The sequence below is a fragment of the Schistocerca nitens genome, unplaced genomic scaffold, assembly GCF_023898315.1.
Source record: "Schistocerca nitens isolate TAMUIC-IGC-003100 unplaced genomic scaffold, iqSchNite1.1 HiC_scaffold_376, whole genome shotgun sequence".
Classification (NCBI taxonomy): Eukaryota; Metazoa; Arthropoda; class Insecta; order Orthoptera; family Acrididae; genus Schistocerca; species Schistocerca nitens.
In genome coordinates, this window is record NW_026045910.1 from 8,104,010 (window position 1) to 8,128,130 (window position 24,121).

Genomic DNA, 24,121 nt, shown 5'->3' on the forward strand with positions numbered 1-24,121 from the left:
CGCAAAACGTGAATCTGCAGAATTTGCAAGATTGTGTTCTGTCATTTCGGATTTCTGAGGCAAGCTGTTGCCGACCGATCGGTCGATAATGCTTCCCCTGTTCACTAATTGTTTCACTGTCTACACCATTGTTTGCAGCCCGCTCCATTTCCCTATGCACAATTACCAAATTACTACTTTGAACATTAGTTAATTCATTACTCGATGGCGCTAACTGACTGCTTTCGTCTTCACTGTCATTTCTCAGTTTACTTTGGAGCCTAGTATTACGTTTTTCACACGCCATTATTGTCACAATATTTCACACGATAAAACAGAAAAGCACAATTTGAAGAGCAAAAATAAGAGAACACATTAACGTAGCACTGAAAATACCCTCCTGGAAATGGAAAAAAGAACACATTGACACCGGTGTGTCAGACCCACCATACTTGCTCCGGACACTGCGAGAGAGCTGTACAAGCAATGATCACACGCACGGCACAGCGGACACACCAGGAACCGCGGTGTTGGCCGTCGAATGGCGCTAGCTGCGCAGCATTTGTGCACCGCCGCCGTCAGTGTCAGCCAGTTTACCGTGGCATACGGAGCTCCATCGCAGTCTTTAACACTGGTAGCATGCCGCGACAGCGTGGACGTGAACCGTATGTGCAGTTGACGGACTTTGAGCGAGGGCGTATAGTGGGCATGCGGGAGGCCGGGTGGACGTACCGCCGAATTGCTCAACACGTGGGGCGTGAGGTCTCCACAGTACATCGATGTTGTCGCCAGTGGTCGGCGGAAGGTGCACGTGCCCGTCGACCTGGGACCGGACCGCAGCGACGCACGGATGCACGCCAAGACCGTAGGATCCTACGCAGTGCCGTAGGGGACCGCACCGCCACTTCCCAGCAAATTAGGGACACTGTTGCTCCTGGGGTATCGGCGAGGACCATTCGCAACCGTCTCCATGAAGCTGGGCTACGGTCCCGCACACCGTTAGGCCGTCTTCCGCTCACGCCCCAACATCGTGCAGCCCGCCTCCAGTGGTGTCGCGACAGGCGTGAATGGAGGGACGAATGGAGACGTGTCGTCTTCAGCGATGAGAGTCGCTTCTGCCTTGGTGCCAATGATGGTCGTATGCGTGTTTGGCGCCGTGCAGGTGAGCGCCACAATCAGGACTGCATACGACCGAGGCACACAGTGCCAACACCCGGCATTATGGTGTGGGGAGCGATCTCCTACACTGGCCGTACACCACTGGTGATCGTCGAGGGGACACTGAATAGTGCACGGTACATCCAAACCGTCATCGAACCCATCGTTCTACCATTCCTAGACCGGCAAGGGGACTTGCTGTTCCAACAGGACAATGCACGTCCGCATGTATCCCGTGCCACCCAACGTGCTCTAGAAGGTGTAAGTCAACTACCCTGGCCAGCAAGATCTCCGGATCTGTCCCCCATTGAGCATGTTTGGGACTGGATGAAGCGTCGTCTCACGCGGTCTGCACGTCCAGCACGAACGCTGGTCCAACTGAGGCGCCAGGTGGAAATGGCATGGCAAGCCGTTCCACAGGACTACATCCAGCATCTCTACGATCGTCTCCATGGGAGAAGAGCAGCCTGTATTGCTGCGAAAGGTGGATATACACTGTACTAGTGCCGACATTGTGCATGCTCTGTTGCTTATGTGCCTGTGGTTCTGTCAGTGTGATCATGTGATGTATCTGACCCCAGGAATGTGTCAATAAAGTTTCCCCTTCCTGGGGCAATGAATGCACGGTGTTCTTATTTCAATTTCCAGGAGTGTAATATCTCGTTAATTCCAAGCGCAGCTGCGAAATACTTGCTGCAAATCTACATGCATGCCACAACTGTTTTGCTGTACAACAATGAAAATCTACAACTAAAAAGGAAATTCTCTCTATAATTACGCGCTAGCAATAAACAAAAGCTACACTAATTACACAAACTACAAGAAAAAATCAGAAGATTCCAGTGAGGTATCCTAGGCTAAGGGTCGACATATGAAACGTCCCCTTAGAACAATTATATACGTGACTGGGCTTAAACCGACACACAATATTTTTAAGCGCAACGCAATCTGACTTTCAAAAATCCCTACAAAAGAATGGCCCTTACTAACATTAACCTATACCTTTCACAAATCACTTACCTCACCAAAAATCTTCGTTACTCGAACAACTGCAATACAGCGAGCGCCACTACTGCCAGCTAAATAAAAGATTCAAACTACTGAAGGCACTAACTACTAATAGGCATAGTTAGCAAATGAAAGACTTTGATAGAGAACAAACAATGTATTTACCTCAATAGTGTTCAAAAGTCATAATGTAGATAGTAGTTCATGACATCCAGTGTTACAAATTTCAAAACTCAGCCATCACTCTCCTCACATCCACCACTGCTGGCGGCTCACCTCCAACTGCGCAACGCTACGCCCTGTTCACATCCAGCTGCCGCTGCCCAACACTACAATAGCAGACAACAATGCAAACTAGCCACAGACTGCACACAGCACAGCCAGTGATTCTCATACAGAGCGCTACGTAACGTTGCCAATAAGAAAACATAAACAGCATACTTACAGAATCTCTCTAATTTTACATTCGTCATCTCCTCGCGAGGTATAAGCAGGGGGAAGCAACATGTTCGATACCTCATCCAGAAACGCACCCTCTCGAAACCTGGACAGCAAGCTACACCACGATGCAGAGCGGCTCTCTTGCAGAGTCTGCCACTTGAGTTTGCTAAACATCTCTGCAGCGCTATCACGCTTACCAAATAACCCTGTGACGAAACGCGCCGCTCTTCTTTGATTCTTCTCTGTCAACCTGACCTGGTACGGATCCCACACTGATGATCAATACTCAAGTATAGGTCGAACGAGTGTTTTGTAAGCCACCTCCTTTGCTGATGGACTACATTTTCTAAGGACTCTCCCAATGAATCTCAACCGATCACCAGCCTTACCAACAATTTATTTTATATGCTCATTCCACTTCAGATCGTTCCTTACGCATATTCCCAGATATTTTACAGAAGTAACTGCTCCCATTGTTTGTTCCGCTATCATATAATCATACAATAAAGGATCCTTCTTTCTATGTATTCACAATACATTACATTTGTCTATGTTAAGGGTCAGTTGCCACTCCCTGCACCAAGTGTCTATCCGCTGCAGATCTTCCTGAATTTCGCTGCAATTTTCTAATGCTGCAACTTCTCTGTATACTACAGCATCCTCCGCGAAAAGCCGCATGGAACTTCCGATACTATCTACTAGGTCGTTTATATATATTGTGAAAAGACATGGTCCCATAACACTCACCTGTGGCACGTCAGAGGTTACTTTAACGTCTGTAGACGTCTCTCCATTGAGAACAACATGCTGTGTTCATTTTGCTAAAAATTCTTCAATCCAGCCACACAGCTGGTCTGATATTCCGTAGGCTCTCACTTTGTTTATCAGGCGACAATGCGGAACTGTAACGAACGTCTTCCGGAAGTCAAGGAAAATAGCATATACCTGGGCCTGTATTTAATAATTTCTGGGTCTCATGAACAAATAAAGCGATTTGGGTCTCACACGATCGCTGTTTCCGGAATCCATGTTGATTCCCACAGAGTAGATTCTGGGTTTCCGGAAATGACATGATACGCGAGCAAAAAACATGTTCTAAAATTCTACAACAGATAGATGTCTGAGATATAGTTTTGCGCATCTGCTCGACGATCTTTCTTGAAAACTGGAACTACCTGTGTTCTTTTCCAATCATTTGGAACCTTCCGTTCCTTTAGAGACTTAAAGTACACGGCTGTTAGAAGGGGGGAAAGTTCTTTCGCGTACTCTGTGTAGAATCGAATTGGTATCCCGTCAGGCCCAGTGGACTTTCCTTTGTTGAGTGATTTCAGTTGCTTTTCTATTCCTTGGACACTTAATTCGATGTCAGCCATTTTTTCGTTCGTGCAAAGATTTAGAGAAGGAACTGCAGTGCGGTCTTCCTCTCTGAAACAGCTTTGGGAAAAGGTGTTTAGTATTTCAGCTTTGCGCGTGTCATCATTTGTTTCAGTGCCATCATCCCAGAGTGTCTCGATATGCTGTTTCGATCCACTTACTGATTTAACGTAAGACCAGAACTTCCTAGGATTTTCTCTCAAATCGGTACAGAAAATTTTACTTTCGAATTCACTGAACGCTTCACGCATTGCCATCCTCACGCCAACTTCGACCTCGTTTAGCTTCTGTTTGTCTGAATGATTTTGGCTGCGTTTTAATTTGCAGTGAAGCTCTCTTTGCTTTCGCAGTAGTTTCCTAACTTTGTTGTTGAACCACGGTCGGTTTTTCCCGTCCCTCACAGTTTTACTCGGCACGTACCTGTCTAACACGCATTTTACGATTGCCGTGAACTTTTTCCATAAACACTCAACAATGTCAGCGTCGGAACAGAAATTTTCGTTTTGCTCTGTTAGGTAGTCTGAAATCTGCCTCCTATTACTCTTGATAAACATATAAACCTTCCGCCCTTTTTTCATATTCCTATTTAATTCCACATTCAGGGATGCTGCAACGGCCTTGTGATCACTGATTCCCTGTTCTGCGCTTACAGAGTCGAAGCACACAAAGAGCACGATGTACTACAGCATGTCTTCACGGGTTTTGCCCAAATCGTTGGATTGGACGCAGAGGACCTGTCTATACCTTGGCTGGCCTGTTCCCCGGATTTGACGCTTGTAGACTTTTTTCTGTGGGGAAAGCTGAAAGACGCTGTCTACAAGGATGTACCAACTACACCCAATGATATGCAACGACGTACTATTGTAAACTATTCTTATATCTCCGCTGAAATTGTAGTACGTACCATACCATATTGGAAGCGTGCATTGCCGCTGCCGGAAGTATTGTCTCACTGTGGGTGAGAATCCAGATAACTACTGTGTGGTACCACAGGTATCGTGCATGTGTCGGTATGGGAACACTTCAAAATACGATCTCTCGGAAACGACTCGCACTAGAATCTTGCAACATACGCCACTACGTAATTTATCCTACGTTTAGTTTGTTAATATCAATAGACACCGTTCCATTTGAAAAAGTGTATGTCTGCACAAAAAATACACTTTCTGAGTACTATCACAAGCTGTTGATTGGCTAATTTCTGTGAAAGCCGTACATCAACAGCAATCAATTCAGTGAGAACCATATATTAACAGACAGCACTTTCTATTCACACAAAATTTGCCGATCACCTCAATACCAATCGGTGATACTTTCGGTACAAGATATTATGTGATTCAACTTATATACGAGGGTTGGACCTTTAATAGTGGCAACTATTTATTTACAGCTCGTACAAAATAGATACGTGTTTCAAAGTTTTACTGACCTTAAGGGTAGTCGCCAGCATTGTGTATAACCCGTTGCCAGCGATGTGGAAGTCGTAGGATACTCTTAGCAGTGCCAATTGTGTTGACAGTTCGAGTGGCGCGGTCTATTGCCCGACGAATATGTAGCAGTTCTAAAGCGAATGCCGTGAAGTGTTTCCTTCAGTTTAGAAATCGAGTTGAACTTACGAGGGCTTAAGTCAGGGGAGTGCAATAGGTGGTATAGCACGTAGCAGCCCCATTAGTCAAACAAATCAGTAATAGCTTGGGCTGTACGTGCTTGAGCATTGTCCTGCAAAATGACGATCAGGTCCTGCAGAAAGTGTCATCACTTCTGTATCTATGCTGTCCAGTTTTGGAACACAACCCACTACCAGCTTAGAGACCGAAATGATGACACTTTCTGGAGGACCTGACCATCATTTTGCAGGAAAATGCTCAAGCACGTAGAGCACAAGCTCATACTGATTTGTTTGACTCATGGGACTGCTAAGTGCTATACCACCTACTGCACTGCCCTGGCGTAAGCCCTCATGAGTTCATCTCGATTCCAAAATTGAAGGAAACACTTCACGGCATTCGCTTCAGAACTGCTACAAATTCGTCGGGCAATAGACCGCTTAACTCGAACTGTCAACACAACTGGCACTGCTAAGATTATACTACGATATCCATATCCCTGGCAACGGGCTTTACACAGTCCTGGTTCAAATGGCTCTGAGCACTATGGGACTTAACATCTAAGGTCATCAGTCCCCTAGAACTTAGAACTACTTAAACCTAACTAACCTAAGGACGTCACACACATCCATGCCCGAGGCACGATTCGAACCTGCTACTGTAGCGGTCGCGCGGTTCCAGACTGAAGCTGCTAGAACCGCTCGGCCACAGCGGCGGGCACACAATGCTGCTGGCTGCTTTGAAGGTCAGTAAAACTTTGAAACACGTATCTATTTTGTACGAGCTCTATATAAATAATTGCTACTATAAAAGTTCCAACCCTAGTATATCACCTAATAAGACTAAAGGAATCAGTTATTTAGTTACATGAAGGAATGTTTCATTGAACACTCTCAAATAGTATTGAAGGATTGAAGCAATGTGCTTATTGTGGTTGCAAGACGTGGTACAGTGAAGTTAAATTAATTTACGGTGCTTAGCTTAAAAAAATTCTTCTAATTAACTAAAGATAGCAGCAATTTGAGCGAATGAGGATATTTTTATTAATTCTTGAATTGTATTAAGTTCACTAGCTGTTAGCCTCAGTTTGAAAGCTGATAAAGTTCGTAGAACTGGCTAATCCTGCAATGTTAGTTTTTTTGTCACCACTGTTTCCACGGAAGTGACGAAGCTCCAGGCACATACCTTCACACTGTGCCCAATAACTGCTCGCTAACGCTCCATAACAATATTTGCGTCTTGTGCAGGACCGAGAAAAACTAAGGTCGACCAAAGGTGTACTCAATCTTGCTGTATAATATTACTTCAAATTACATTACTTAAAAAAATCCCTCCCGCCGAAGGTTCGAGTCCTCGCTCGGGCATAGGTATGTGTGTTGTTCTTAGCATAGGTTAATTTAAGTTAGTTTAAGTGGTGTATAAGTTCAGGGTCCGATGACCTAAGCAGTTTGGTTCCTTAGGAATTCACCTACATTCGAACATTTTTCAAAAAATCAATTTTATATAGATCAGTGTTGTAAAGGTGATACTGATTCTCCTTCCAATATATTCAAGATTGCTGTAGCCACGGAAATTACCAGAAAGGGATTCTTAGTTTTGAAGGTCAGGAGAAACACTGCATATCTGAGCACATTGTATACCTCAACTTCAAGTTTATAATTTCGGAGCGTGCCCGTTTATTCCAGTTTTAAATCATCAGTATGTAAGACTAGCGAATGGCCCTTTCAATTTACTGATACCGTAATGCTAATCCCCCGCTGCTGCGCACGTAATGAATAATCTAGTTAAGTTTTCGTTCTAACGTTCAGTCTTCGCTGAAAGTGCATTAGTTGTTGATAACTGTAAGCGCGCTGAATGATTTATGTTGGATACGACGAATGATAAGACAGATGATAGCAAAGATGGCGGACACATTGAGAAAATAGTGTTCGATAACCGTCTTTATGATACGGAGTGTACGAAGTTAAGTGACGATATAATTGAATGTACTGTGCAGAGTAATATCATTTAAAACAGTTTATGTCGTAAAATTTAAACCGAACCCTTAGATTCCTGCGTAACATCAGGCTCGAAAATGACATTTCGAAAATACCCCACAAAGTCTGCGAAACGATAATTGGGTTACCCTACAGATCAGTCCATTATTGCAGATATTTTTCTTCCAGTCACTTTAATTTTTTCACAACCTAATTAACATTTTAGGAGGAACTAGGGCAAGGGCTACGCTACAGAGCAGTGCGTTGGCACACCTTTTTTTCCAGTCGCATTCGTTGTCTTCGTCAACTCATAACCAAACCATAAAAATGTGCCAAGAAATCTACATCTACATCCATACTCCGCAGCCACCTGACGGTGTGTGGTGGAGGGTACCTTGAGTACCTCTATCGGTTCTCACTTCTATTCCAGTCTCGTACTGTTCGTGGAAAGGTGGATTGCCGGTATGCCTCGGTGTGGTCTCTAATCTCTCTGTGATTTTATCCTCATGGTCTCTTCGCGAGAATTGTAACGCCGGAAATGCATATCCTCCTATTTCCATCTATTGTACTATAATTTTTTTTCCTTATTTTGTTACCTGAAGATATGACGTTTCTGTGTCTTCATATATTGTAATTGTTTTGCTATATATATATATATATATATATATATATATATATATATATATATATATGTGTGTGTGTGTGTGTGTGTGTGTGTGTGTGTGTGTGTGTGTGTGTGTGTGTGTGTGTGTGTCTGTGTGTGTGTGTGTGTGTGTCTGTGTGTGTGTGGGTGTGTGTATATACATATGCATTTATGTCGATGTATAATTGGTTTGTTTTGTAAACATTATTTGTATTTTTACGCTGTGTCTTGCCTAGGGAAAACTATGCTACCGAACGAATACATCGATAGGTCGTGTGGAGAACCAAAGTGTTTATGATCTTTGGTAGTGTTAACTCTGCCGCGTGGAGCGCGGGTAGAGCGGAGTCTGGCTGGAGGAGGGCAGTGGAGCAGGTGTGTTGTGTGTTGCTCCCACGAGTTGCCGCGCTTTCGGGGTTTGGCATCATGTAATTGCGTTCGACTTGCTATGTTAGTTTCTTACATGGTGTCGCGGACGGGAAGCGTTAGCTGGCACACATCAAGAGCCCGTTTCGGCTGGAGACCGTGTCGATAAGAAGATGCGCCAACATCCAGTTTCTGCAACAGCGACGGCCGACAATGAGTGACTGTCGTCACCTCCTCGATCGACGTCTTCAAACCTTCAATCAACCAACAAGGAAGACTGGTAGCACGTAAGGTTTTAGAACTGTATGGCAGACCTCAGATTTTCAAACTGTTAAATTTTTCTCACAAAATTACAGCAACGTAGCATGAACCTTCGTTGCTCATTGTCCGAATTGCATTACCAAGCGAGGTCCCTTCCTTTTCCGGAATGAACCCGAGTGTGGTTGAAATTCAAACGTCAGCATTGAAGTAATATCATTCGATTTCACTGCTTTAATTTCAAAGTTCAGTTAAGGTATTCATAGCTGGCTACAATATTTAGATTACACAAGCACAAATTAAGAGTGCGAGTTTTGTTACCGTATTTTAGCTTACCTGTGAGTGCAGCTCAGCTTGGTACGTACCAAATTTTACTATTGTTAGTTGTTCAGAATCATTTAATTCAAGTTCAAAGTTAAATCTCTTATTTCTAAATTGCGTAGATTCAAGTAGCTTTTGAAATGATTGTTGAGGCAGCCCAAGACTAACCGTATTTTACTGAATTTCGATGTGCTTCAGAAACAAAGCTCACTATTAATTTCAGTCACTAAATTAACTTTCAATTTTCCGGTTTTATTAATTCTTTTGCTAAATTAAGTCAGAGTGTAGCGAAATTTATTACTTCTGACAAAGTTTCAGTTTTCACACTACACGTGTCAACCTTCAGTTGCCACGCTTTTAGTGCGAGTTATGTGTGTAATAACCTTTCTTTTTCAGTAACTATAGCAATTGTCCATAGGACTGGCGACCGTAATTTCCCCCAAATCTCAAATATCTAATTACCGCTAGTTAATTGTTAACGTAACAGCCGCACATTTACTTTCTTTGTTAACTTTACCCGTTTTCAAAATTAATTTCCACCAGTTTCATTTGCATTTTTCCTTTCATTTAGATGTAACCCTTTCCTCCCTGTTTACCGACAGATTAACTTCGGTGACGATTGCTTTTCCCAAATTCCCATTAGGTACATGCGATTTAATTTTTCAGTCATTAAGGTCGATAAGTGAGGAGGAGGTTACACGTGGCGACCTGGTGACAGGACAATCTTCAAATCTGAGGTTGTTCTGCACACGAATTTTGCATTATGAAAATCTCGTAACAGAGTACTGGTTACGAAGAGGCCGTTACGTCAGCGAGAATAAGTAGTGGGAGTAATCCTAATTATATTAGAGATTTGGCATTAATATTGAAAATTATTAAAATGAGTGAAGGCAACAATTAGCAAAATTTGGTAGACTTGGTTACGGAACAGTAGATCGAACAGTGGGAAACACGCACCGCGCAACCCATTGTTCAGGGGCAGGCGGCTAGCATGAAAGACGCGACCGTCGAAACGCAACAAAGAGCAGAAATTGAATTCCAAACTTTAGAAAATGTTTCGGAATCAGAAGCGAAAATCCAATCTCTACCCCTTGATGACGAATACGAGGGAACAATTAAAGAGGAAGCCGCTACGAAAGTAAAACCGGTAGTTTCCGGGAATTTAACTGATTTATTACAATTTACAATTTGTACAGAAACCAGATGGCAGTTATAAGAGTCGAGGGACATGAAAGGGAAGCAGTGGTTGGGAAGGGAGTGAGACAGGGTTGTAGCCTCTCCAAAATGTTATTCAATCTGTATATTGAGCAAGTAGTAAAGGAAACAAAAGAAAAATTCGGAGTAGGTATTCAAATCCATCGAGAAGAAATAAAAACTTTGAGGGTCGCCGATGACATTGTAAGTCTGTCAGAGACAGCAAAGGACTTGGAAGAGCAGTTGAACGGAATAGACATTGTCTTCAAAGGAGGATATAAGATGAACATCAACAAAAGCAAAACGAGGATAATGGAATGTAGTCGAATTTAGTCGGGTGATACTGAGGGAATTAGATTAGGAAATGAGACACTTAAAGTAGTCAAGGAGTTTTGCTATTTGGGGAGAAAAATAACTGATCATGGTCGAAGTAGAGAGGATATAAAATGTAGACTGGCAATGGCAAGGAAAGCGTTTCTGAAGAAGAGAAATTTGTTAACATCGAGTATAGATTTAAGTGTCAGGAAGTCGTTTCTGAAAGTATTTGCATGGAGTGTAGCCATGTATGGAAGTGAAACATGGACGATAAATAGTTTGGACAACAAGAGAATAGAAGCTTTCGAAATGTGGTGCTACAGAAGAATGCTGAAGATTAGATGGGTAGATCACGTAAGTAATGAGGAAGTATTGAATAGGATTGGGGAGAAGAGGAGTTTGTTGCACAACTTGACTAGAAGAAGGGACCGGTTGGTAGGACATGTTCTGAGGCGTCAAGGGATCACCAATTTAGGCAGCGTGGAGGGTAAAAATCGTAGAGGGAGACCAAGAGATGAATACACTAAGCAGATTCAGAAGGATGTAGGTTGCGGTAGGTACTGGGGGATGAAGAGGCTTGCACAGGATAGAGTAGCATGGAGAGCTGCATCAAACAAGTCTCAGGACTGAAGACAACAACAACAACATTGAATGTTTTGATTAACGAAATCAAGAGTCAATCTGAAAAAAATTGACAGGAAGCTAGACAACCAGAACAAAGCTATTAATGTTGTTAGCAACAATGTTGGCGTTGTTAACACAAAATTTGATAAAATCAATGAACATATTGTTATGATTAATACCGAAATCTGTAATCTTAAATAGGAAATGGTATGGGTTCAGGCAAAAATTGCAAGCATAAATACTCGTTTTGATTCCGAAATTAGCAGAAGCGAGGAAAGTGTAGGAGAAGCAGTTGCTCCGATCATCGAGGATAAGGTGACGGAACAAATTCAATTAGTGAAGAAAGAGGATCAACAGAAGGGGAAAACTTTAAAGGCTTTAGTATCCGAAGTAGATACCAAAGTGAGGAAGCAGGCTAGTACCTGCGAAGAGAAAAAGAGGGAAGTGGAAACGCTTGCGACAACCACTTGCCAAGTAATTACGAGAGTGTCGGAATTAGAAAAGAAACTTGACGAACAACAGAGCTATGTGCCAATCTGTGCACATAGTTCTGAATTGTTGATGAAAGAGGAGCGGTTCGACCCTTGAAAAAAGGCGGTATACACGCGACGGATTTCATTAAAAATTGTGAAAGAGTTTTACCCAGGTCATGGACTAATGAGAGAAAAATTAATGCCGTTATTGACGTGTTGGCTGGTGATGCCAAGCTTTGGGCCTTAAACCTCAACATCACGAATCTGAATTTTGACGAGTTTAAAAATTTGTTTCTGGCTGGATACTGGTCAGAGCAAAAACAACAAAGAGTCTGGCGCGAATTTGTAGTAGCGAGGCCTTTCGATGCGAATTCGAGCTGCTCTATGAAGGAGTTTTGTGAGGGCTTGGTCCGCAAGTTGGAATATTTGCGCGATCGCCGCACAGAATCCGAAATAGTCTGGGAACTCTACAAGAAGCTTCCAGATGATACAAAACGCTATGTGGGAAGCAATTACAGGACAATCAATGATTTCCTGGAAAGAGTTGAGGACGAGGACAATTGGCGCAATTATCGCGACAGTTGTAGAGGCCGTGGTAATAACAGCGGGTACCACAGCAACCACAACAATGATAACTATGGGAATAAGGGATACCGCAATCTTGGCAGCAATAACAATAGTGGTTCGGGCCGTAATGACAATCGGTACAATGCAAATAATAACAGGAATGACGGAAACCAGTATCATACTAGCGAGATATGGGCTTCTCAGAATAGTAATAACGCCAGAGGGTGTGATCAGCCGCCTCAGCAGCATCCGGGGAACGTATCTGCTGGGACGAGACAAGGAAACCATTAGCAGCGCCGGTGAGGGGCCGACCGGGCGTGGAGAAATTTTGGCGGCCCAATAACAGGAGAAAACCCAGGTGTCGTCGTTATGAAAATTCCGTATGGAACAATCAACGGCGGGAGAGTGTGCCAGTGTCAGGAGAAAGGAGTGCGCCCACAAGCAGTAGATCAGCTGTAGACACGGCAGCAGAAAATATATTCACTGTCAGTGAGAACAATTTAAGCAGTCTTCCGGAAATCGATTATAAAGTGGCAGCTGTAACACCAACAGCGGAACTGGAGATTGAGTTTAAGAATGATTCGCAAGTGTTGAGAGAAGATCAGATGTCGGATAAAACGTCCGTCATCGAGCGAGGGGATGCAGAGAGGGATGAGGTCTGGTTAAGGCAGTTCGGTCGCTTATACGACGAACTAAGAGATTCTAGGGACCTGTATGGGAGAAGTGTTTATGGGGTGCGCGGGCAGGATTTGCCACGTTTCGTCCCGCAGGAAGATAGTGTTTGTGAAGTGAGAGAAAGTTCTGGCCCTAACCGGCAGACTTTACCAGAAATAATTGATGTTAATGGGGAGCACGAGCAAGATTCGCCGTGTTTCGTCCCGCAGGAGTTGGATGTTGAAGTAGTAACGGAAAGTTCTGGCCCTAACCGGCACACCTTACCGAAAATTATAGTGCTAGATGTAGCCGACCCATCCGACGCAAAACTCCAGTTTAAACATTGCGAAAGTATTATGGAGAAAGATTGTGAGAATTTTAGTGATAGCCGGACACGATTGGTAGAAAACCACGCAGATTACAGCGTGTATGAGGTTAGAGCTGACGTTATACGGTCGGACGATAGCAGTTTGGGTTGCGCAGATCCAGAGGAAGTAACTGCAGATACTACTAGGCACATTCCTCCAGCTAGATTGGCAGATGAGATCAATCTGACCAAAGAGGAATCAACGAAGGTGACAATTAGTGAATTGATAGCAAAGCAACACTCACTAGTTGACGAGTTACAGGAAAAGGTTTCGGTATTGGAGGCGAAGCTACAGACTAAGCCTCAGGACAAATGTGTTGAAATTAAGACTGTATGTGAACAGAGGCTGAAAAAGCCGCCAGATAAACCGGATTTAGGATCAAAGCCGGATGTTTTTTTCTGGAATTACCTGAATATAGACGAGGATTTACTGTGGGAAAATAAAGAAACAGTCGAGGATAAGTGTAGACAGATAGCAGTGTCTGTTAATATGCACGGCCTACAACTAAACGTGTTGATTGACACCGGTGCAGAATTGAGTGCTGTATCAGGGAAAATATTTGAGTTACTGAAAGACAGACCTGGTATCGTAGTTAAGCTAATAATAGGAGTGAAAATTATCGGTGCTACTGGGAAGGCCAGTAAACTGGTCACACAACAGATTTTTGTCAACTTCGAGATATGTGGGGCACGATTTGAACAAGAGTTTGTCGTCGTGCCAGACTTAACTACGGAAGTAATTATCGGGTTAGATTGCCTATTAAAGTACCGTGCAGTGATTAATTGCGAAAGCAAAACTTTGATATGTACGTCACAAGATAAAACAATAGTAGCTAGTTTTGACGAGGCAGGAGATGGTGTGCATAGGCAGTAGCAGCTTATACACGTTGTTAATTGGCCGGATGCCATTGACGTAGGTATGAATTTGAACTACTGTAACGTGAGGAATCTCGGCATTGGTAATAGTGTAGAAAGTGAATTGGAAAGTATTGTAGACGGTGTGTCAAACGTAACACACGAACAAAGAAGAGGCCTGTATGAAGCAATAATGAGGAATAAGAGTGTGTTTTCAGACAAACCGGGACTTGTGGAAGGATATAAATGCAAGTTGCATGTAATTCCGCACGAACCATTCTTCGTGAGACCGTATGCTATACCGCTGTCCAAAAAGGAAGCAGTGCAACGGGAGATAGATAAGATGATCGAATGGGGAGTGATTGAAAGAAGTACGAGTCCATACAATAACGGTTTGGTCATTGTAGCAAAACGGGATGGTAGTGTGCGTATTGTGATTGACACACGCACGCTGAATAGGGTCGTTCAACGCGAAACAGACAGATCAGAGAGTATGGAGGAGATTTTGCAACGTTTTCATGACGTTAAGTTCATGACTAGCCTCGATCTGACGGCTAGTTACTGGCAAATAGAACTCGAAGAAGAATCTAGGCCATACACAGTTAAAAAGTTTTCTAGGGCTCACAGGATTTTACCGTAAATTTGTAAAAGGACAAGTGTTTAATGATGAATATTTGAATAACCTCTTACGCAAAAGTTTTCCGTTTGTGTGGACTGACGGATGTCAGGCCGCTTTCGAGAGATTAAAAGACGAGTTTTTAAGATCTAACATACCATTTCATCCTGATTTATCGCTACCCTTCCATCTGGGAACGGATTCGTCGAATTACGGGGTGGGGGTAGAACTGTTCCAAGAAGTTGGTAAAGGAGAGGATAAAGAACACCGGACGATAGCGTTCGCGAGTCGAACTTTATCAAAAAGTGAGCGAAACTACACGATTTATGAGAAGGAGTGTCTCGCTATCGTGTGGGGATTCAGGAAGTTCAAGGGTTACCTATGGGACCGTAAGGTGATTATTCATACGGACCATAAGGCGCTCACTTATCTGAAGGATTGTAAACTACTTCACGAAAGACTGACTAGGTGGTCGCTGTATTTACAGCAATTCAACTGTGACATCTGTTACGTAAAAGGGACCGACAATTGCGTAGCGGATGCACTGTCGCGGTTGCACGAGTCTAATCAAGATGTATTGAAAGATGAGTCAGATGGAGTGGTCAAATTATACTATTTTAAAGAAGTTCAGGGACGTAAATTAGTAGTGAACATCTGTAAGAATCTACGTCGTCATCAGAACGAGGACGGTTGTTTCAATATGGTGAAAACCCGATATTACGAAAGGAGTCCAGAAGGAGAGAAATTAAGAAAGTATTACAAGATATACGATCATATCTTGTACATACGTAAGGGTGTAGTTAGTAATATTTGGTGGGTATGCTGGCCCACCAAATACGTCACGGAAATAATAGACTACTACCATTTGGCGTATGGTCACTGTGGACCAAAGAAATGTACGGAAAAGCTTAGTGAAGTAGTGCATTTTAACATGTTAAAACGCGTTACTGACAGAGTGAAAACTTGCGATTTATGTCAGAAGGTGAAGGTTACCAACTGTACGAGTCGTGGTCCTATGCAAAGTATAAGGCCTAACGACACCTTTGAATTACTGTGTGTGGACTTGTACGGACCTCTGCCCAAATCATCAGGAAACTTTGCCTACATTTTAGTAGTGCTAGAAGCTTTTTCCAAGTTCATCAAACTGTGCCCGATTAGGAAAGATACAGCCAAAGCGGTTTATAGCAAGCTTGTGAACGATTATTTTGTTCATATTGGTAAACCCATGGCGATTCTATGAGACAATGGGGAACAATTTACTTCTAAGTTGTGGAATGAAGGCATGGCAAGTAATGGGGTCGAAGTGATCCATATTTCAGCTTACTGTCCGGCTGTAAATCCCGCTGAGAGGTATATGCGCGAGCTAGGCCGACTTTGCCGTACCTATTGCCACCACAACCATAGAGCAGGGGGCAAATATGTAGCAGAATTTGAGAGAATTGTGAATACCTTGAGACATGAGTCTACGGGATTTCCTCCAGAGGAAATCCTGTTAGATGACAGAAGTAAAAGTTTAGTGGAAGAGATAATCAAATCCCTCCACGGATTGACATTAGTATTGATGTGAAAAAAGATCGTTTGCGAGAAATAATGTAGCTAAAAGCCGATGCTCCCATACGTCGTCATGACGCTAAAGCGCGTTTTGCTAAGTTTGCAATCGGAGACTTAGTACTTGTAAAAGCTCATGAGAAATCGAGCGAGATAGACAGTGAAATCTCTAAATTTAAGTTTGTTTATAATGAACCATATAAAGTCGTTGGTATACCTCACACAAATGCTTATTGCTTAGAGTATCCAAGCTCTGGAAAGCTATTAGGTATACGGAACATTGTAGACCTGAAATTGTACCAACCAAGGATTGATTAATACCACAGAAAGGGTAATTAGTACAGTATGTAAATATAGAGTGTATGATTTAAGGATGTGCCATGTTGCCATGCTTTTGCCTGACCTAGAGGCCGTTAAAGAAGTTGTCATTAATAAGTAATTAATTTTGATTAAATGATTTAAGAGTAACTGATTAGTAACCAATTGAAAAATCCAAGCTACTAGTTTAAGTTTTCAGCTGAGTCACAGTAGATTAAGGAATGTAAATATGTTTTGGAACTAACTGTAAGATTTCATAAATCTGTGATTTACTAGTCATTGCCGATGTACTTAGACGCTGTTTTAAGTTTCAGGCTAGTGCATGCGTGTGATGATGGACAGTGTTGTGTTATCCACTGTGATAGTATTAATGGACTTCTTGAGATTACTCTGGAGTGAGTTTTTCCGAAAGAATTCAGTGAAACGGACGTTCTGGAAATGCCGTTACAAGGGCGAGTGAGATCAAGCGTGCCGCACAGGCGGGCGCAACAACACTGGCGAGGTGGAGCCGCTGTCGGCTCTTGTGCCGCTGTCGCGTCTTGTGCCGCTGTCGGCATTCTTTTTACTTGCGGGTACGGAGGACGGAGTTGTTTTTCTTCCCGGACAGCGTATGTGAAAGAATGCAGTTGTCAATATTTATGTTCTTGTCGATCTGCTGTATATTATTTTCTTGTTTAGCGTTAAGTGGACTCTCATGACGAGAATATTAATTATGAAAAGGTTATATAAAATGTGTATTCTATGTAATTAATTATTAATTTGCGTATTTTGATATCCCTGCTTTTTTATGACCATGTACTCTGGTGAATTTTGTAAATAGAATTCCATTTCTTGATACTGTTAGGAATTTTGATGATTTTAGAATAGCTAAACTGTTTTCTATGTTTTCTATTAAATTTAATATGCTGTCGACCTGTTTTCTTTTGTGTAAGATGACAGAGTGGAATAAGATTAGGAGTGTCTCCACAAAATTATATGGTCTAAAAATTGGTTTATGGTTAATCAGCCTAATTCTAAAATTTCTTGATGTTTTGAGCATTAGCATTTCCGCTGTTTTCTTTTTTTTTTTTGGGGACATTTTCTGAGTCTGTTTACGTTACACGAACGTCCTCAGACAATGTGGGGCACATGTAACGCCGGAAATGCATATCCTCCTATTCCCATCTATTGTACTATAAATTTTTTTCCTTATTTTGTTACCTGAAGATATGACGTTTCTGTGTCTTTATATATTGTAATTGTTTTACTATATATATATATATATATATATATATATATATATATATATATATATATATATATATATATGTCGATGTACAATTGGTTTGTTTTGTAAATATTATTTTTATTTTTACGCTGGGTGTTGCCTAGGGAAAACTGTGCTACCGAACGAATACATCGATAGGTCGTGTGGAGAATCAAAGTGTATAGGATCTTTGGTAGTGTTAACTCTTCCGCGTGGAGCGCGGGCAGAGCAGAGTCTGGCTGGAGGAGGGCAGTGGAGCAGGTGTGTTGTGTGACGCTCCAGCGAGTTGCCGCGTTTCGGCTGGAGACCGTGTCGAGAAGAATGTGCGCCAAAATCCAGCTTCTGCAACAGCGACGGCCGACAATGAGTGACTGTCGCCACCTCCTCGATCGATGACTTCAAACCTTCAATCAACCAACAAGGAAGACTGGTAGCACGTAAAGTTTTAGAACTGTATGGCAGACCTCAGCTTTTCAAACTGTTAAATTTTTCTCACTAAATTACAGCAACGTAGCATGAACCTTCGTTGCTCATTGTCCCAATTGCATAACCTAGCAGGGTCCCTTCCTTTTCCGGAATGAACCCGAGTGTGGTTGAAATTCAAACGTCAGCATTAAAGTAATATCATTCGATTTCACTGCTTTAATTTCAAAGTTCAGTTAAGGTATTCATAGCTGGCTACAATATTTAGTTTACACAAGCACAAATTAAGAGTGCGAGTTTTGTTACCGTATTTTAGCTTACCTGTGACTGCAGCCCAGCTTGGTATGCACTAAATTTTACTATTGTTAATTGTTCAGAATCATTTAAGTTCATAGTTAAATATCTTAGTTCATAGTTAAATATCTTATTTCTAAAATGCGTAGATTCAAGTAGCTTTTGAAATGATTGTTGAGGTAGCCCAAGGCTAACCGTATTTTACTGAATTTCGATGTGCTTCAGAAACAAAGCTCACTATTAATTTCAGTCACTAAATTAACTTTCAATTTTCCGGTTTTATTCATTCCTTTGCTAAATTAAGTCAGAGTGTAGCGAAATTTATTACATCTGACTAAGTTTCAGTTTTCGCACTACACGTGTCAACCTTCAGTTGTCACGCTTCTAGTGCTAGTTATATGTGTAATAACCTTTCTTTTTCAGTAACTATAGTAATTGTCCATAGGACTGGCGACTGTAAATTTCCCCAAATCTCAAATATCTAATTACCGCTAGTTAATTGTTAACGTAACAGCCGCACATTTACTTTCTTTATTAACTTTACCCGTTTTCAAAATTAATTTCCACCAGTTTCATCTGCATTTTTCCTTTCATTTAGATGTAACCCTTTCCTCCCTGTTTACCGACAGATTAACTTCGGTGACGATTGCTTTTCCCAAATTTCCGTTAGGTACACGCGGTTTAATTTTTCACTTTCATTAAGGTCCATAAGTGAGGATGAGGTTACAGATATACGTAGGAGGGAGCATTACACTGCTTGACACTTGGATGAAGGTATGTTCTCGAAACTTCAACAAAAGCCCGTACCGAGCTACTGAGCGTATCTCCTGCAGAGTCTTCCAATGGAGTTTATCTGTCATCTCCGTAACCCTTTCGCGATTACTAAGTGATCCTGTAGCGAAGCGCGCTGCTCTCAGTTGGATCTTCTCAAATCTCCTCTATCCACCCTATCTGGTACGGATCCCACACTGCTGAGCAGTATTCAAGTAGTGGGCGAACAAGCGTACTGTAACCTACTTCCTTTGTTTTCGGATTGCATTTCCTTAGGATTCTTCCAATGAATCTCAGTCTGGCATCTGCTTTACCGACGATCAACTTTATATGATCATTCCGTTTTAAATCACTCCTAATGCGTACTCCCAGATAATTTATGGAATTAACTGCTTCCAGTTGCTGACCTGCTATATTGTAGCTAAATGATATGGAATCATTCTTTCTATGTACTCGCAGCACATTACACTTGTCTACATTGAGATCCCATTGCCATTCCCTGCACCATGCGTCAATCCGCTGCAGATCCTCCTGCATTTAAGTACAATTTTCCATTGTTACAACCCCTCGATATACCACAGCATCATCCGCAAAAAGCCTCAGTGAACTTCCGATGTCAACCACAAGGTCACTTATGTATATTGTGAATAGCAACGGTCCTACGACACCCCCCTGCGGCACACCTGAAATCACTCTTACTTCGGATGACTTCTCTCCATTCAGAATGACATGCTGCGTTCTGTTATCTAGGAACTCTTCAATCCAATCACACAATTGGTCTGATAGTCCATATGCTCTTACTTTGTTGATTCCGAGAAGCAAACAATACAAAGAAAACAACATACGACAGCCAGTGAGCAACTTTGTAATCAATAACAGCCAGATCAGTAATCGCCAGTGCTGCGCTTTCTATGAAGAAAACAAAAACAGTCAATTCGAATATTACGCCGAAACAAGTCATTAGATTCGGTGGTTCTGAGCGACTGGTGTATATTTCCACCCGGCTGACTACCATCAACGGAAACGAACTGCCGACAGCAGCACGCAGCAGAAGAGCAGCTGACACTGTAAGTGCTTTTCGCCCAGATTTGAAAAAAGCTCTTTTGCCGTAGAACATCTTGCGGTATTGTTATAACGCCGTTCACACTTTCCCTGTAATCGTTCTTCTGCTCGTTAATCCTCTTCGTCTCCTAAAGTCCAAGACTGCAATTGCAGATTCTAATGGTCGACACCCTGAAATTTCTCTCACGATAATCCAAGGTTAAAATTAACTCTTCACTCCTAACTCTTGCACAACCACATGAAATGTGTATGTATATGTGTGTGTGTGTGTGTGTGTGTGTGTGTGTGTGTGTTTGTGTGTTTGTGTGTTTGTTTACAGAACAGACATCACTCGTATATGTCTACTTTTCTGTGTTACCGTGACAGATCCATGATGTTTGCCACACTGTTGATGAACTAATATTCTCCGAACTCCCACAGGAATGAATAATTTGCGACTAGGCCGTTAATGGACGAGGGACGTTGCACTGCACCGGGCGATAAGCTGGAAATTAGCATCGGTCGGGGACCTTGTCCGCATGGTCGAAACGCAGGCGCGCTAGCTCTGTGTGTAAGGTCAGAGGGCCCGCTGACTTCTGTAATAAAAGAAATCGAGGGAAGTATTCAACGATGAACTTCAAGGCGTGTCATCTGATGTACGCCCAAACCAAAGTCGACAAAGAATGACGAACAATGTGAACAAAAAGGAGAAGAAGAAGAAACGGTTAAGGAAATCATTCGTGGGAAGCGGTAAATACGTGTTTTCAACCTTCACCACTGCATTTCCACGGTGCCCCGTGGCGCTACAAGTCACCAGTTTCCTACCAGACCTTTCCCTTTCCATGCCATTTCACTATTTCGTATAAAACGGATGAAAGTTTACAAAATTAGCGCATTCCGCTTCACTTACACGTTATCCTTCTAGCTACATCATCTCTTTTTCTTCAAACGAAGTTAGAATTAAGTTTTTTCATCATACGTTGCACTCATTCAGAACAGAAATTTACACGAATAGAGACCATAAATTAAACACATTATTATAGTTTGTTCCCACTTTTACGTCGACATAGACAATATGCCATGCGATAAAATGAGATCACAATAGAATAAGACACTTATACAGACAAACATTTTTAATCAGGCGAACATCCGGAATTTTAAAAAATACGCTTCAGTTGCCACTAACTTTTGTTTGTTATACGACTGGTTTTGAAGAACATAACTTCATCTTCAGTTGCCACTAAATCATTATGGAAACGTAAATGTGTGATGGTCGGGCAGGCAGGAGACGTGTTTGCTGGTCGTGTGCTTCTATGCGTTTGTTTTACGTGGGTGTGAACGCCATGACTGACTGGCAGGAGCATCAGACGTTTACAGCGAGGTGACAAGTAATGGGATATTGGTACACACATATAAAGGTTTCGGTGGTATCGCGTACACGACGTCTAAAAGGGTAGTGTATTTGCGGAGCTGTCGTTTGTACTCAGATGATTCACGTGAAATGGTTTTTGAAGGCGTAATGGCACTTGGAGCTAGACGAATGGGAAGACTCATTTTGTAAATCGTTAGGGCATTCAGTATTCCTATATCAACAGTGTGAAGGGTGTGCCGAGAAAACCAAATTTCAGTGATTACCTCTCACCACTGGCATCGCAGTGGCTGGCGGCCTTAACGACTGAAAGCAGTGGCGTTTGCTTAAAAGTGTCAGTCCTAAGAGACAGGCAACACTGCGCGAAATAACCGCTGAAATCAACGAGGGACGTAGGACGAACGTATCCGTCGAGATATTGCGGTAAAATTTGGCGTAATGGGCTATGGCAGCAGACAACCGACGCGAGAGTCTGCTAACAGAGTGACATCGTCTGCAGCACCGGTCCTCGGATCGTGACCATATCTGCTGGACCCTACATGACTGGCAAACAGTGGTTATATGAGTGTCAATTTCTGTTGGTAAGAGCTGATGGTAGGGCTCGAGTGTGGCGCAGACCAACAAACTAAAGTTGTGAACAGGGCACTGTGCAAGCAGGTGGTGCCTCCACAATAGTATGGACTGCGTTTACAAGGGATGGACTGCGTCCTCTGGTACCACAGAACCGGTCATTGACTGGAAATTATTATGTTCGGCTACTTGGAAGCCATACGTAGCCATTCGTGGACTTAACCGGCCGGAGTGGACGTGCGATAATAGGCGCTACAGTCTGGAACCCGAGCGACCGCTGCGGTCGCAGGTTCGAATCCTGCGTCGGGCATGGATGTGTGTGGTGTCCTTAGGTTAGTCAGGTTTAAGTGGTTCTAAGTCTAGGGGACTGATGATCTCAGAAGTCCTATAGTACTTAGAGCCATTTGAACTACTTGAGTCCATGCCATGACGAGTTGCGACTTTTGTCTCCTTATTGTTAGTTTCCATAACTACAATCCTGGAAATGGAAAAAAGAACACATTGACACCGGTGTGTCAGACCCACCATACTTGCTCCGGACACTGCGAGAGGGCTGTACAAGCAATGATCACACGCACGGCACAGCGGACACACCAGGAACCGCGTGTTGGCCGTCGAATGGCGCTAGGTGCGCAGCATTTGTGCACCGCCGCCGTCAGTGTCAACCAGTTTACCGTGGCATACGGAGCTCCATCGCAGTCTTTAACACTGGTAGCATGCCGCGACAGCGTGGACGTGAACCGTATGTGCAGTTGACGGACTTTGAGCGAGGGCGTATAGTGGGCATGCGGGAGGCCGGGTGGACGTACCGCCGAATTGCTCAACACGTGGGGCGTGAGGTCTCCACAGTACATCGATGTTGTCGCCAGTGGTCGGCGGAAGGTGCACGTGCCCGTCGACCTGGGACCGGACCGCAGCGACGCACGGATGCACGCCAAGACCGTAGGATCCTACGCAGTGCCGTAGGGGACCGCACCGCCACTTCCCAGCAAATTAGGGACACTGTTGCTCCTGGGGTATCGGCGAGGACCATTCGCAACCGTCTCCATGAAGCTGGGCTACGGTCCCGCACACCGTTAGGCCGTCTTCCGCTCACGCCCCAACATCGTGCAGCCCGCCTCCAGTGGTGTCGCGACAGGCGTGAATGGAGGGACGAATGGAGACGTGTCGTCTTTAGCGATGAGAGTCGCTTCTGCCTTGGTGCCAATGATGGTCGTATGCGTGTTTGGCTCCGTGCAGGTGAGCGCCACAATCAGGACTGCATACGACCGAGGCACACAGGGCCAACACCCGGCATCATGGTGTGGGGAGCGATCTCCTACACTGGCCGTACACCACTGGTGATCGTCGAGGGGACACTGAATAGTGCACGGTACATCCAAACCGTCATCGAACCCATCATTCTATCATTCCTAGACCGGCAAGGGAACTTGCTGTTCCAACAGGACAATGCACGTCCGCATGTATCCCGTGCCACCCAACGTGCTCTAGAAGGTGTAAGTCAACTACCCTGGCCAGCAAGATCTCCTGATCTGTCCCCCATTGAGCATGTTTGGGACTGGATGAAGCGTCGTCTCACGCGGTCTGCACGTCCAGCACGAACGCTGGTCCGACTGAGGCGCCAGGTGGAAATGGCATGGCAAGCCGTTCCACAGGACTACATCCAGCATCTCTACGATCGTCTCCATGGGAGAATAGCAGCCTGCATTGCTGCGAAAGGTGGATATACACTGTACTAGTGCTGACAT

General features: G+C 43.4%; 1 pseudogene; it reads left to right on the forward strand.

The window, feature by feature from the left end:
* The window catches only part of LOC126229636 (dipeptidase 1-like), a 143,193-nt pseudogene that overhangs the window by 60,336 nt on the left and 58,736 nt on the right, over positions 1-24,121 (forward strand).